The sequence below is a fragment of the Coregonus lavaretus genome (assembly GCF_964263955.1).
Source record: "Coregonus lavaretus genome assembly, chromosome: 31".
NCBI classification, from domain to species: domain Eukaryota; kingdom Metazoa; phylum Chordata; class Actinopteri; order Salmoniformes; family Salmonidae; genus Coregonus; species Coregonus lavaretus.
In genome coordinates, this window is record NC_140018.1 from 7,729,565 (window position 1) to 7,742,822 (window position 13,258).

The window sequence follows — 13,258 nt, forward strand, 5'->3', positions numbered from 1 at the left end:
CAATTCATCTTGGCATGGACTCTACAAGGTGTCAAAAGCATTCCACAGGGACACTGGCCCATGTTGACTCCAAAGCTTCCCACAGTTGTGTCAAGTTTGCTGGATGTCTTTTGGGTGGTGGACCATTCTTGATATTTTATTTATTTAACTAGGCAAGTCAGTTAAGAACAAATTCATATTTACAATGACGTCCTACCCCGGTCAACGCTGGGCCAATTGTGCACCACCCTATGGGACTCCCAATCACGGCCGGATTGTGATACAGCCTGGAATTGAACCAGGGTCTGTATTGACAGAGATGCAGTGGCTTAGACCGCTGCTCCACTCGGGAGCCCGATAAACAAGGGAAACTGTTGAGTGTGAAAAACGCAGCAGCGTTGCAGTTCTTGACACAAACCATACCCCGTTCAAAGGCACTTACATTTTTTGTCTAGCCCATTCACCCTCTGAATGGCACACATACACAATCTGTCTCAATTGTCTCAAGGCTTAAAATCCTTCTTTAACCTGTCTCCTCTCATTCATCTATGCTGATTGTAGTAGTCCTGTGTAGCTCAGTTGGTAGAGCATGGTGCTTGCAACGCCAGGGTTGTGGGTTCGATTCCCATGGGGGGCCAGTATAAAAATGAAGTATGCACTTTCTAACTGTAAGTCGCTCTGGACAAGAGTGTCTGCTGAATGACTAAAATGTAAAAATGTAGTGGATTTAACAAGTGACATCAATAATGGATCATAGCTTTCACCTAGTCAATCAAATCAAGTTTTATTGGTCACATACACATATTTAGCAGATGTTATTGCGGGTGTAGCAAAATGCTTGTGTTCCTAGCTCCAACAGTGCATTAGTATCTAACAACTCACAACAATACACAAATCTAAATGTAAATTAATGGAATTAAGAAATATATAAATATTAGGACGAGCAATGTCGTAGTGGCATTGACTAAGTACAGTAGAATTGAATACAGTATGTAAACATTATTAAAGAGACTAGTGTTCCATTATTAAAGTGGCCAATGATTCCATGTCTATGTATATAGGGCAGCAGCCTCTAAGGTGCAGGGTTGAGTAGCCGGGTGGTAGCCGGCTAGTGATGGCTATTTAACAGTCTGATGACCTTGAGATAGAAGCTGTTTTTCAGTCTCGGTCCCAGCTTTGATGCACCTGTACTGACCTCGCCTTCTGGATGATAGCGGGGTGAACAGGCCGTGGCTCGGGTGGTTGATGTCCTTGATTATCTTTTTGGCCTATGTCATGGAAAGAGCAGGTGTTCTTAATGTTTTGTATACTCAGTGTATAGTATTCATTTGTTATATCTGCCCCGTATTATCCATGAGTTTCTAGTAGATAGACCATGTGGTTCAAGAGAAAATAGCCTAATTAATGAAAAAAGCATCTAATCAACAATGACATTATTTTCACTCTTACAACTCGTACAACTATTGACCTTTTCCACAACTGCCATCAGTTTGACACCAAAACATTGACAATGAATACATAATAAAAATGTGTGGGGAAAAAATTGAAATTATATTTCATGCTGAAAACCTCATATTAAACACCAATGGTATTCACTAAGTTGATGGTTTATATTTAGGATTTATTTTTACAGCTGTCGTTCTACTTTAAAATCATATTATTGAATTATTTCATATATTTTACATGTGATGAGGCCACACAGAGGGCCAGAGATAATTACAGACACCTGTGATAATAGTGGTCCTCTGTAGCTCAGCTGGTAGGGCACGGCGCTTGTAACGCCAAGGTAGTGGGTTCGATCCCCGGGACCACCCATACACAAAAATGTATGTACGCATGACTGTAAGTCGCTTTGGATAAAAGCGTCTGCTAAATGGCATATTATTATTATAATATCAAGTACCCGAAAGGGCCACTAGATGTCTTGTGATAGGTTACATAAAATATTTTAATGATATCAAAATGCTGGTAGTTTACTGGTAAGCTTATAAAGCTTCCAGTAATATGCCCTCCCTTTGCAACCCTAGCACTGTCATATGCCCAAATGCATCACCTGATCGAATGCCCTGGCATATGCCCAAATGTATCAGCTAATCGAATGAATGCCTTGGCAAATGCCCAAATGTATATGACAGAGGTCTTGATATGCCCAATGTATGACAGAGATCAAGGCCCTGACATACAGTATGTCAAAACATACAATACCAGTCAAAAGTTTTAGAACACCTACTCATTCACGTGTTTTCCTTTATTTTTTACAATTTTTTTTACATTGTAGCAAAATAGTGAAGACATTAAAACTATGAAAGAACACATATGGAATCACATAGTAACCAAAAAAGTGTTAAACAAATCAAAATATATTTGAGATTCTTCAAACAGCCACCCTTTGCCTTGATGACAGCTTTGCACACTATTGGCATTCTCTCAACCAGCTTCATGAGGTAGTCACCTGGAATGCATTTCAATTAACAGGTCTGCCTTCTTAAAAGTTAATTTGTGGAATTTCTTTCCTTCTTAGTGCGTTTTAGCCAATCAGTTGTGTTGTGACAAGGTAGGGGGGGTATACAGAAAATAGCCCTATTTGGTAAAAGACCAAGTCCATATTATGGCAAGAACAGCTCAGATAAGCAAAGAGAAACGACAGTCCATTATTACTTTAAGACATGAAGGTCAGTCAATATGGAAAATGTCAAGAACTTTGAGCGTTTCTTCAAGTGCAGTTGCAAAAACCATCAAGCGCTATGATGAAACTGGCTCTCATGAGGACCACCACAGGAATGGAAGACCCAGAGTTACCTCTGCTGCAGAGGATAAGTTAATTAGAGTTACCAGCCTCAGAAATTGCAGCCCAAATAAATGCTTCACAGAGTTCAAGTCACAGACACATCTCAACATCAACTGTTCAGAGGGGACTGTGTGAATCAGGCCTTCATGGTCGAATTGCTGCAAAGAAACCACTACTAAAAAACACCAATAAGAAAAGAGACCTGCTTGGGCCAAGAAACACGAGCAATGGACATTAGTCTGGAGTCCAACTTGGAGATTTATGGTTCCAACCACCGTGTCTTCTTGAGACACAGTGTGGGTGAACGGATTATCTCCACATGTGCAGTTTCCACCGTAAAGCATGAAGGAGGAGGTGTTATGGTGTGGGGGTACTTTGCTGGTGACACTGTCTGTGATTTATTTAGAATTCAAGGCACTTAACCAGCATGGCTATCACAGCATTCTGCAGCGATACGCCATCCCATCTGGTTTGGGCTTAGTAGGACTATCATTTGTTTTTCAACAGGACAATGACCCAACACACCTCCAGGCTGTGTAAGGGCTATTTTACCAAGAAGGAGAGAGATGGAGTGCTGCATCAGATGACCTGGCCTCCACAATCCCCCGACATCAAACCAATTGAGATGGTTTGGGATGAGTCGGACCGCAGAGTGAAGGAAATGCAGCCAACAAGTGCTAAGCATATGTGGGAACTCCTTCAAGACTGTTGGAAAAGCATTCCAGGAGAAGTTGGTTGAGAGAATGCCAAGAGTGTGCAAAGCTGTCATCAAGGCAAAGGGTGGCTATTTGAAGAATCTCAAATATAAAATATGTTTTGATTTGTTTAACACTTTTTTTGGTTACTACATGATTCCATATGTGTTATTTTATAGTTTTGATGTCTTCACTATTATTCTACAATGTAGAAAATAGTAACAAATAAAGAAAAACCCTTGAATGAGTAGGTGTGTACAAACTTTTGACTGGTACTGTATATGATCCAAGCAGAGCAAGCAGGTTTTTTGTATGCTTTGTTATCAGTAGATTAGGCACTGAGAAAATACAGTATGCCCAACTAAGCAGAAAAATAGCTGTTGTGGTTCATTAACTTCAGTCTGCGTAGAGTATAATTATAATCTCAACTATGCGTATCTGTCTGAGAAACTTGACAGGCACGCACCAGAAGAGGAATTCAAGGTGATAAAATGTGCCTCACTGGGAAATGTACAGCTTTGGAGCGACAGGTGTTTTCAATTCTCGTAAAGCACACACCCCTGACGTCACTTTGCTCATAAACAGGATTAACAGAGGTGTTAGCGAACCATTAACATACTGTATTTATAAACATCATGTAATACACCTGTATTTTATTACTTCTGTCTGCTGATCAATGACTTTTACATTTAATCTTAAACTCTGAAAACTTATTGCAATTCACCATGGACACCTGGCTTAATCAGTTGGTTTTATGTATTATCAAAACGAACATAGAACTTTTAGATTACTTTATAGCAATTATATTCAATGTGTTTTTCAATTCAGTAAATCAAAATGTAAGTAACATAACATAGATGTGTACATAGAGAAAACTATGACAAGGAAAACTTTACAGGACTCCAGGAGGAAAGCATGGTATATTGATAATAATTGGTATATTGGGAAACAAAAGCAAAGTAACTGAACTAGGGAACACAGGCAGCTTCCTGTCTTTGATATTACCTACATCTTGCCTGTAAACATTCCGTAGACATACAGTGGAAGAGGCTAAAAAAGACACCTGACAAAGTGGGCCCTGATTACCTAGATAAGCTTAAAGTCTTACGTGTCTGTGTGTGTGTTTGTGCACGTGTGTGTGTGAGCGTAATTCACTTAATTTGACCATCTGTGCATGCTAAAGGAGAGAGAAGAAGAGTCCTCCAATCCTACGTGATCCTTTCAGCTACTCAGTCTCTCTAGCTCTGTTACGTGGGTAGGACCTCATAGCTTCCAGAAGCCTCATCTACGAACCCCATAGGAATGCCGGTATGATCCATCTATTCAAGAACCCAGTAAAGAAGATTGATTTAGAGGCTGAATTGTTATTGAGTGTTCGTAAGATATGCACCCTGCTGAACACCCAAGTTTTCATCGGCAATCAGACAGAAGCACCGATGGATGAGCAGGACTATCCACACTTATTAGGCTAAAGATTTGGTTCTGTCTCTCTATTGAAATCACATCACAAACGTACATTTTTAATCCAGAGTCTTTTTCAACGTCTGCATGTAAAAATGGGCTGTTCCCCATCCAAAGGTCATCTCTTCCCGGGGATCCCAAATGGGGTCCACAAGGCTCTGCTGCCAGTACCACAAGAGGTGGGTAACATCAAGCCTGTTGAGGGAGAAAACCAAGATGTTGACAATACGGATATTAACGAAGAAGTAGAGGAACTCCCACTATCAGCTGAAGATGATAATCCTAAGGCCGCCCTGGACGTGGCCCCGAATACAGCCGTTGTGTCAAATCTAGGGGCCATCTCTGAAATAAAGGTCAAAATGACATCACAGGTGAGAGATATACAGAGTGAGGAAGTACCGGAAAAGCAGGCGAAAAAGGTCAAGAAGCGAAGGAAGAATAAGGGCGTCAAACAGGGCAGCCGAAGAGAAAAGGAGATAAACACCTCAGTCATCCAGGGGAAGGTGGACCTTCCCCTGCACATGGTGAGAGCTCACCAGGCCGCCTACGAATACCTGAACCCCAACATCTCCAAGTGTGAGACCCTGCTGGGGCTGCTGGACCAGGCCGCCCAGACCCAGCTCTCCCTACAGCCCATGATGACAGCCATTGTGATGCGCTTCGAAGAGGTCAACCAGGCCCTGGAGGAAATGGCTGAGGAGGGGGAGCTGATGCTGAAGGAGCATGGCAACCACATGGCCTGGCCCTCCGAGACAAGGGACCCAGCTTCCACCCCCGCCAAGCCCAATGCTGACCCATCAGAACCCCCTCCAGACCTGCTGCAGCTGCTGCTCCAACATTCTACTGAAAAGATGAAGCTGGTGGGGAGCTCGATCCAAGGCCTGGGAGACACCACTCTGGAAGAGGCGGCGGACTTCTTCGCCTCACTATCTAAACTACTGGGAGAGAGGCTGCAGGCCAAGCGGGCAGTAGAGGAGCGTCTGAGCCAGGTGCTGGCGCGCGTGGAGGCAGCTGCCAAGTGCAACCTTGATGACTTGTCCCTGCACAGCGAGGACAGCGGCATCGGGGGAGAAAATGAGTCGCTGATGGGATCAGAGCGCTACCGTCGCCAATGGGGGAGCTCTGGGTCCGGTGGCAGTGCACGCCCCACACCCCCAAGCCATTCACCTGACCAGGTATGCCTTAATGAAGGTGAGGAGGAGGAAGAAAACGAGGAAGAAGATGGTGATAAAGATGAAGAGGAAGAAGAGGAAGAGAGGTCAGGGAGGGTGCGGTCCAACTCATCCCCGCCAGACCCCATTCAGACCCCCAAGCACAGCGAAGGGCAGCCACCCAAACGACCCCAGACAGCTGCCCCCTCGGGCAGGCCGGTGAGACCACCACGGTCACAGTCCACAGAATCTCTACATGTTCAGGAGCTGCAACAGAAAGACCTGGACCAACGGATGGGAAACTACTCTCTGAGAAGACACGCTTCAGGGGGGCAGAGGGTTGCTAGATATGGACTCAAAGGGTCCACAAAGGCAAACCAAGCACCAAATGTTCTACCAGCTATAGCACCACAACCCCCTGGGCGCAACTCTGTCAAAAGACTCATAAACACATTCAGTAGTGGGGTGGATGGCAGACCAGGCCAAAGTCTACCTAGTGCACACCTTAGGGGGTCTAGGAGCAGTGGAACTCCCCTCTTACCCGACATTGGAAGTGGAGAGGACATTGTCAGTGGCAACAACAATAAGAACATCTGGGCAGTGGAAGGCGGGGAGGGCCTGGACGATGACAACCTGCCCCCCCCTCCCCCTGAGGTCCTGATGGACAACTCCTATGAGAGCAATGAGGAGAAGCCGGATGATGAGGAAGGGGAAGAGGAGGACACCGACAGTAGGGGCCACCCTGTGCCACGCCAAAGGAGCACCACCTCTCAGCGCCTGAGGGCCTCGTTGCAGAGCATGACGGTGCTGCCTAACCGTGGCAGTGTCGGACCAATCAGACAGAATGCCGTGACGGGGGGCGGGCAGCAGCCAGCCTCTGAGGGCGACCAAGAGAGTGAGCAGGCCGCCTCTCTCTACCGTCAGGCCCGCAAGATCATCCACCTGCGCAACGCAGCTGAAGCCTCTGCAAACAGACCTGACCAGGGGGTCCGAGGACCCCTCAGAGCTGGGGTGAGTCTCAGGCAAGGAAGCAACGACCACTATGAGGGGGAGTATTACCCCACCAGCATGCCACCAACTGTCCCACCAGTCTCCAGAGTTCGCCTACCACCCTCATGTCCCTCTACGCACCACAGACTACCAAGCCCCCCTGCTTTCGCACAGCCTAATCCACCCTCACGTCCATCCTCTCCCCGGGTCCTTAGATGGAGCAGAGAGGACAGTGGTGAAGACATGTCACCCTCAGTGTCCTTCAACGATGCCCGATCTGTGTTCTGTCAAAATAGCCAATCGAACTCCCAGAGCTGGACCCCCTCCTATAGCTCTACGCTCCCCAGGCCCTATGGTGAGCCCTCCCGGGGAAGGCTGTCCACACGCGGGTCTCAGACTGTCAGTCGGCGCAGCCAGTCTGACCAGAGACCCAGCCTGACAACGCAACGAGAGGAGTCGTCCAACCCAGGCACACCACAGGGCCGGACTCGAGGAAGTGAGCCAAATATGGCCAGAAGCAGTGAGAGGTGAGTGTTTCCCTTTACTCCTTTTGTCTAGCTACCAGTTTAGTGCATCTTAGGTGGATATTAGGCCAAAGGCTTCCAAATTCATGTAAATGCAGAATTATGATCACATGTTAGAAAGTAAACAAACAAAAATAGCAGAGAATAGTGAATAGAAAGAGAAACAGATACATTAGTTAACCTACAAAAGTAGAAATTCAACTTGATAATATCTCAATTAACGACAGTATCTATGATCAAATCAAATAAAACGTTATTTATATAGCACATTTCTTAAAAGGTGAGAGATAAAAACACAATACATTTTCTAAATTAGGAGACAAAGGTCAATACTTTTGACTCCAAGCAGATGGTATCTGATTCCATCAGCTGTCACTCAGTGGGGGTGTGTATGTAGCAAGGCTCAAGCGGAGCTAACAGACCTAGCTATCACCCATAGACTATGATAGAGGCCTCTAGTGGCCAAAAGGCCGTATTTGCATGAGCAGCGCCATTGAGGGCTTCCACCATTTTAATGTAGTCAACTGGGTGGGACTTCCAACTTCATTGGCTGATCCATCATGGTGACCCTGTTGGAGTCATGTCCAACCGGGTCATCAGGAAAGATCAGCTAATCGTGAAGAAGAAAATGTACTACTTCAAAATGGGGATAGCCTCAATGGCACTGTCCATGCTGTCACAGACGCTATTATGGCACAGATACAGAGATGAGTCCTCTATCTATCTCTATGCTATCCCCTTCAGCTAAGAACATCATCTTAAAACAGAACGTGAATCCACAGTTGGTAGATTCATTTGAGCAACAATTTAGAATGACCATTTAGGAATTTAAATGCTCAATATTCAAATGAAATGACACCTACACACTTTCTACTTAGGATTTATTGAAGTATTTTTTTAAAATTTAAAGTAATCTCTAACTTTTAAAGTAATAAATAACTTGTCAAAAGAGCATAGCGCAAACAATCAAACATTTATTCTACATTTCTCAACTATAAATAATCACAACAACCTAGCTAGAAGTGTTTACTTGATACAAGAGCCATTCCGTAACATTAAACATAAGCACACTTTAGTAGCCCTAACCATTTTGATGAACAGATGTGACCTGAGATTTAACTTAGAGGCAAAACAAAATAGGTAGAACAACAAATACGTTATACAGCTTTACGAATACGGCACCCTGCGCAATTTTCAAGCTTCTTTAAATTCCTACAGACACCTGAGGATCCTTCACAGGTGGAGTAACTGGTGTATTCAACGGCAACTAGAGCGAAACAAGTCATGTGGCATTTTGATGGATAGGTTTTCTAGGTAGTGGGTGTGATCGTCTCATTGTTTATCAGATACATCAACTTTGTCTATGTGGGTTAACAATCGTCATGCCACTGTAAATTCCCAAGTCTGCATAACAAATGTGTGCTTAAGGGTAAGTCTAGACCAGAGTAGGCGCGTAAACAAGATGGCGTATTGAATAGAAATCGGTACAAAACACCTCAAGATAAAAACATAATATTCAAAATCAGTAAGTTAGACTAAATATTAGCATTTCATATATTCGCAGTTAATATAATTCAATCTGGATAATAACAGAAATAAGATCATAAGGCTAGAGAAATATATCGACAAATATTACTACAACAAGCCACACCCAAACATGACTGAAGACAAGCGTGGAGAGCCGATCCCCAAAAGAAAACGCGACTCATCGACAGATACAGATGATATATGCTTTTCACCACTAGGTATGGTAAGTGTGGAAAGCGACCTGTTGAAGTCGATAAATGACAAATTGGGCATACTAGAACTGGTCAGTAAAGACGTAAAAGAGTTGAAAGCGAGTCTTCAAATGAGTGACGAAAAAGCTTTGGTAATGGAGAAAGAAACCAAAGAAATAAAAGTGACAGTCTCTAAAATGGAAACGGACGTTAGGGAATTAAAAAAGGAGAACAATCTTCTGAGAGAAGCCTTACTAGACATCCAAACTAGATCGATGAGGGAAAATCTAGTACTTACGGGTATTCAGGAAAAGGAGGGAGAAATAACAGAGAATATTATGAAGGACTTCCTGCATACAGCGCTGCAAATCCCACTCGAGGCTGTCGATAAAATCCAACTCGAACGTGTACATCGTTTCGGAAAAAGAGGACAGAAATATGAGCGCCCAATCGTTGCCAAATTTGCTTTTTTTAAGGACAAAGCTATGGTGAAAAGCCTGGGAAGGAGACTTGCTGGCACGAAAATAGGCATGAATGATCAGTTCCCGAAGGAGATTGTAGAAAGGCGCAAAGTTCTGTATCCAATCTTCAAGGAAAACAGATTAAAAGGGAAACGTGTTGCACTAGTGGTGGATAAATTATATATTGACAACCAAATGTTCAGAGACACAAAGACTACTCCATGGCTATTCTAAAAGTTGTAATGGAGGAGTCAAATATTGGAGCACCTGATACTAGCAATGATAGGGATTGTAATATTAAATAATATTTATAGTAAGTATAGTATTTTATAAATGGATAAAATGATATAACAAGCAGAATAATACATCTTTATATACAAATAATTAGAACATGGATTTTTTGGCGGGAGGTTGTTGTTTTGGCGGATGGTTGTTGTGGTTGGTCCTGTGTTCTCTCTGGCGTCCTTTCCCCCTTGCAGCAGATGTGGATGCGGGTGCGTTTGCACGCTCGGCCCATTTCTTCCGCAGTCAGCCATGTGGTGTGCATTTTTGTGTTTGAAAAGGTACGGCGTTAAGTGAGTGAGAGGGGAAATGGTTGCATATCCCAGAGCCGACCGGGGGTCTATGAACAGGGGTAGTGAGAGAGAGAGCTTTCAATTTTGTGTAGATGAGGGATATACATTTTTAAATATAGTAAACATCTAATCTAATTATTCATTGTCCTATCATGATGGAAAGATCCCTAACCCTATAACCTGGACACCCACCTGAGCGACCCATACACCAAAGAGAAGTTCCCATCTATTTTATGGACCTGCTGTGAATATGCAGCCTAAATAGAGAAATAAATGCGGTCAGAGACCTACTTGAGCAGCACCGCCCCCTCAAGATTCTGAGCCTGCCTGGCAGGGTTGGTCCTACAAAGCCAGAGCCCCCTGATGGGAGAGCATAATATACAAGGAAATTCTCAAAGCTGCTAATGAGAACCTTGACGACCTTTTACCTAGCCGGTGGGGATTCCGGTGGGGTACGCCCACCCAGGTAGTGGCAGTGCTGGCAACACTGGCTGCAGTAACCCATGGGGAGGGGGTCACACTCGGACAATCAGAGAGGGGGTTTATCATTGTGGCCCAGGTGGCACAAAATAATCAAAGGTCTGACCGCATGGAGATGCTTGGGAAAATGGTTACAACAGGGGATCAGAGTGTTTGTGTCTCAGGTGAAGAGGGTGGATCTGACCTCCATCACCTAGGACTTGACATAGATTAAGTAGATTAATCAAATCTCACATTGTTGTCAATTTCTGCTCAATCTGCATGCTTTCTCAATCAGCTTTAACTGTATGTGCACTCGTAGATCAAGTTATTTCTCGGGTTGGGCTCTGGGATATAACAGCCGTTGAGTATTGGATTTTATGGTGGATTGTGGAGGAGGGGGGTTGAGTGTGTTGGAGTATGTGAGTATGTGCGTGTGTGCTGGTCTGGCATCTGTTGTGGGGGGGGTGGGGATGTTGGGGGGGGGGGGTATGGGATGGACCGCGGGAATTATTTGCTAGGATAATAATTGCTTGTCAATGAATTAAATGTAATATAATGGCAATCCTGGTTATATGTTAGAATCCTATGCGTGAACTGCCGACATTATTACGCATATTAATTGATAATGATGGAAAATAGGATATGCATAATAAAATAAATAAATAATAGTTATATAGATATATATATATAGAGGTGAAAGCATTGGAAATGCTTTTGGCGGTTAACCTGCTTCTGTTTTGTGGGTGGCACTGTGTGCTGTTTTCGATGGATGGGTCCTGGCCTCTCAGGGCCTTAGGGATACGGAGGGACGTGGGGGGGATGCTGATCACTGGGATGACGGCTCAACTTGGGATGGGGAGGGGCTTTAGCGGGGGAATTAGTGGAGAACAATTGAAGGGTTACTCCGTAGCAATGCAAATATCACGGTACAGCTATATGGACACTCAATCATTACGCTATTTTTTATTGGTAAATTTACAAACATATATAATGATAAATAGACTTGAAACTTGTATCTCATTATGGTGTATGGTGAAATAAGTATAGCCAGTTATAATTGTAATGGCTTAGCTGATAATAACAAAAGAAGAACAATATTTACATGGCTCAAAGAGAAGGAATATAATATCTATTGTATACAGGAAACTCATTCAACAATTCGAGATGAAGTAGCGTGGAAAAAAGAATGGGGGGGGGAAATATACTTCTCCCATGGGCAAAGAAATTCAAAAGGGGTGATGATATTAATTAATAGTAATTTCGATCCGAATGTGCAAATTGTCCAAATAGATACGCAAGGTAGATGGATTATTTTAAATATGGTATTGGACAATAAACAGATATGGCTCATTAACCTTTACGGACCAAATAATGATGATCCACAATTCTTTGACAATATATATAATAAATTATCAAGCCTGCAAGCAACTCAAGACAATATTATTATGGTGGGGGATTATAATACTGTTTTAAATAGCTCAATGGACCGAAAAGGAAATCACACCACAAACAATCACCCACATGCTCTTAAGGAAATTGTGAATGTCATGGATACATTAGAACTAGTAGATATATGGAGGCTTAAATATGCTGATCTAGTGAGATATACATGGCGGAGACTGAATCAAGCTAGTCGTCTTGACTTCTTTCTTATCTCATTCTCGTTGGCACCAAAAGTAAAAAAAGTGTTGATAGGGGACAGAATGCGGTCGGACCATCATATAATAGGCATATACATTACTCTGACTGAATTTCCACGTGGGCGAGGATATTGGAAATTTAATCAAAGCCTATTAGATGATAATTTATTTATAATTAGAACAAAGGAATTTATAACTGACTTTTTCCAACATAACTTAGGTACAGCGAATCCCCTTATTGTATGGGACACCTTTAAATGTGCCTTTAGAGGCCATGCAATTCAGTACTCATCTCGAAAACAAAAGCAATTTAGGTCAAAAGAGTTTATACTAAGAAAGGAAATAGAAAGTCTAACAGAACAGATAAATGGCAATAAAAACTGTAACATAGAGGCTCAGAATAAATTAGAGGAAAAACAAAAAGAAATGGAAAAACTTATTCAAGAAAGATCAAGTGTAATATATTATAAAAATAAAGCAAACTGGATGGAATATGGGGAAAAATGCACAAAATTCTTTTTTAATCTTCAACATAGGAATGCTACCAAAAAGAACTTAATGAAACTGGTTACAATTGACGGAGTCACCCATAATTCACCTAATGATATTTTGAAGGAAGAAACAAAGTATTTTAAGCATATGTTTTCTTTTCAGTCGCCTCCATCTCCTCTAACTGAAGCTAATTGTAGAGATTTTTTTCCTATTGATAATGTCAAATTAACAGCCACACAGAAATACTCATGTGAAGGTGAAATTACAGAGGAGGAACTTCTGGATGCAATTAAAGACTTTAAGTCCGGGAAAACTCCAGGGT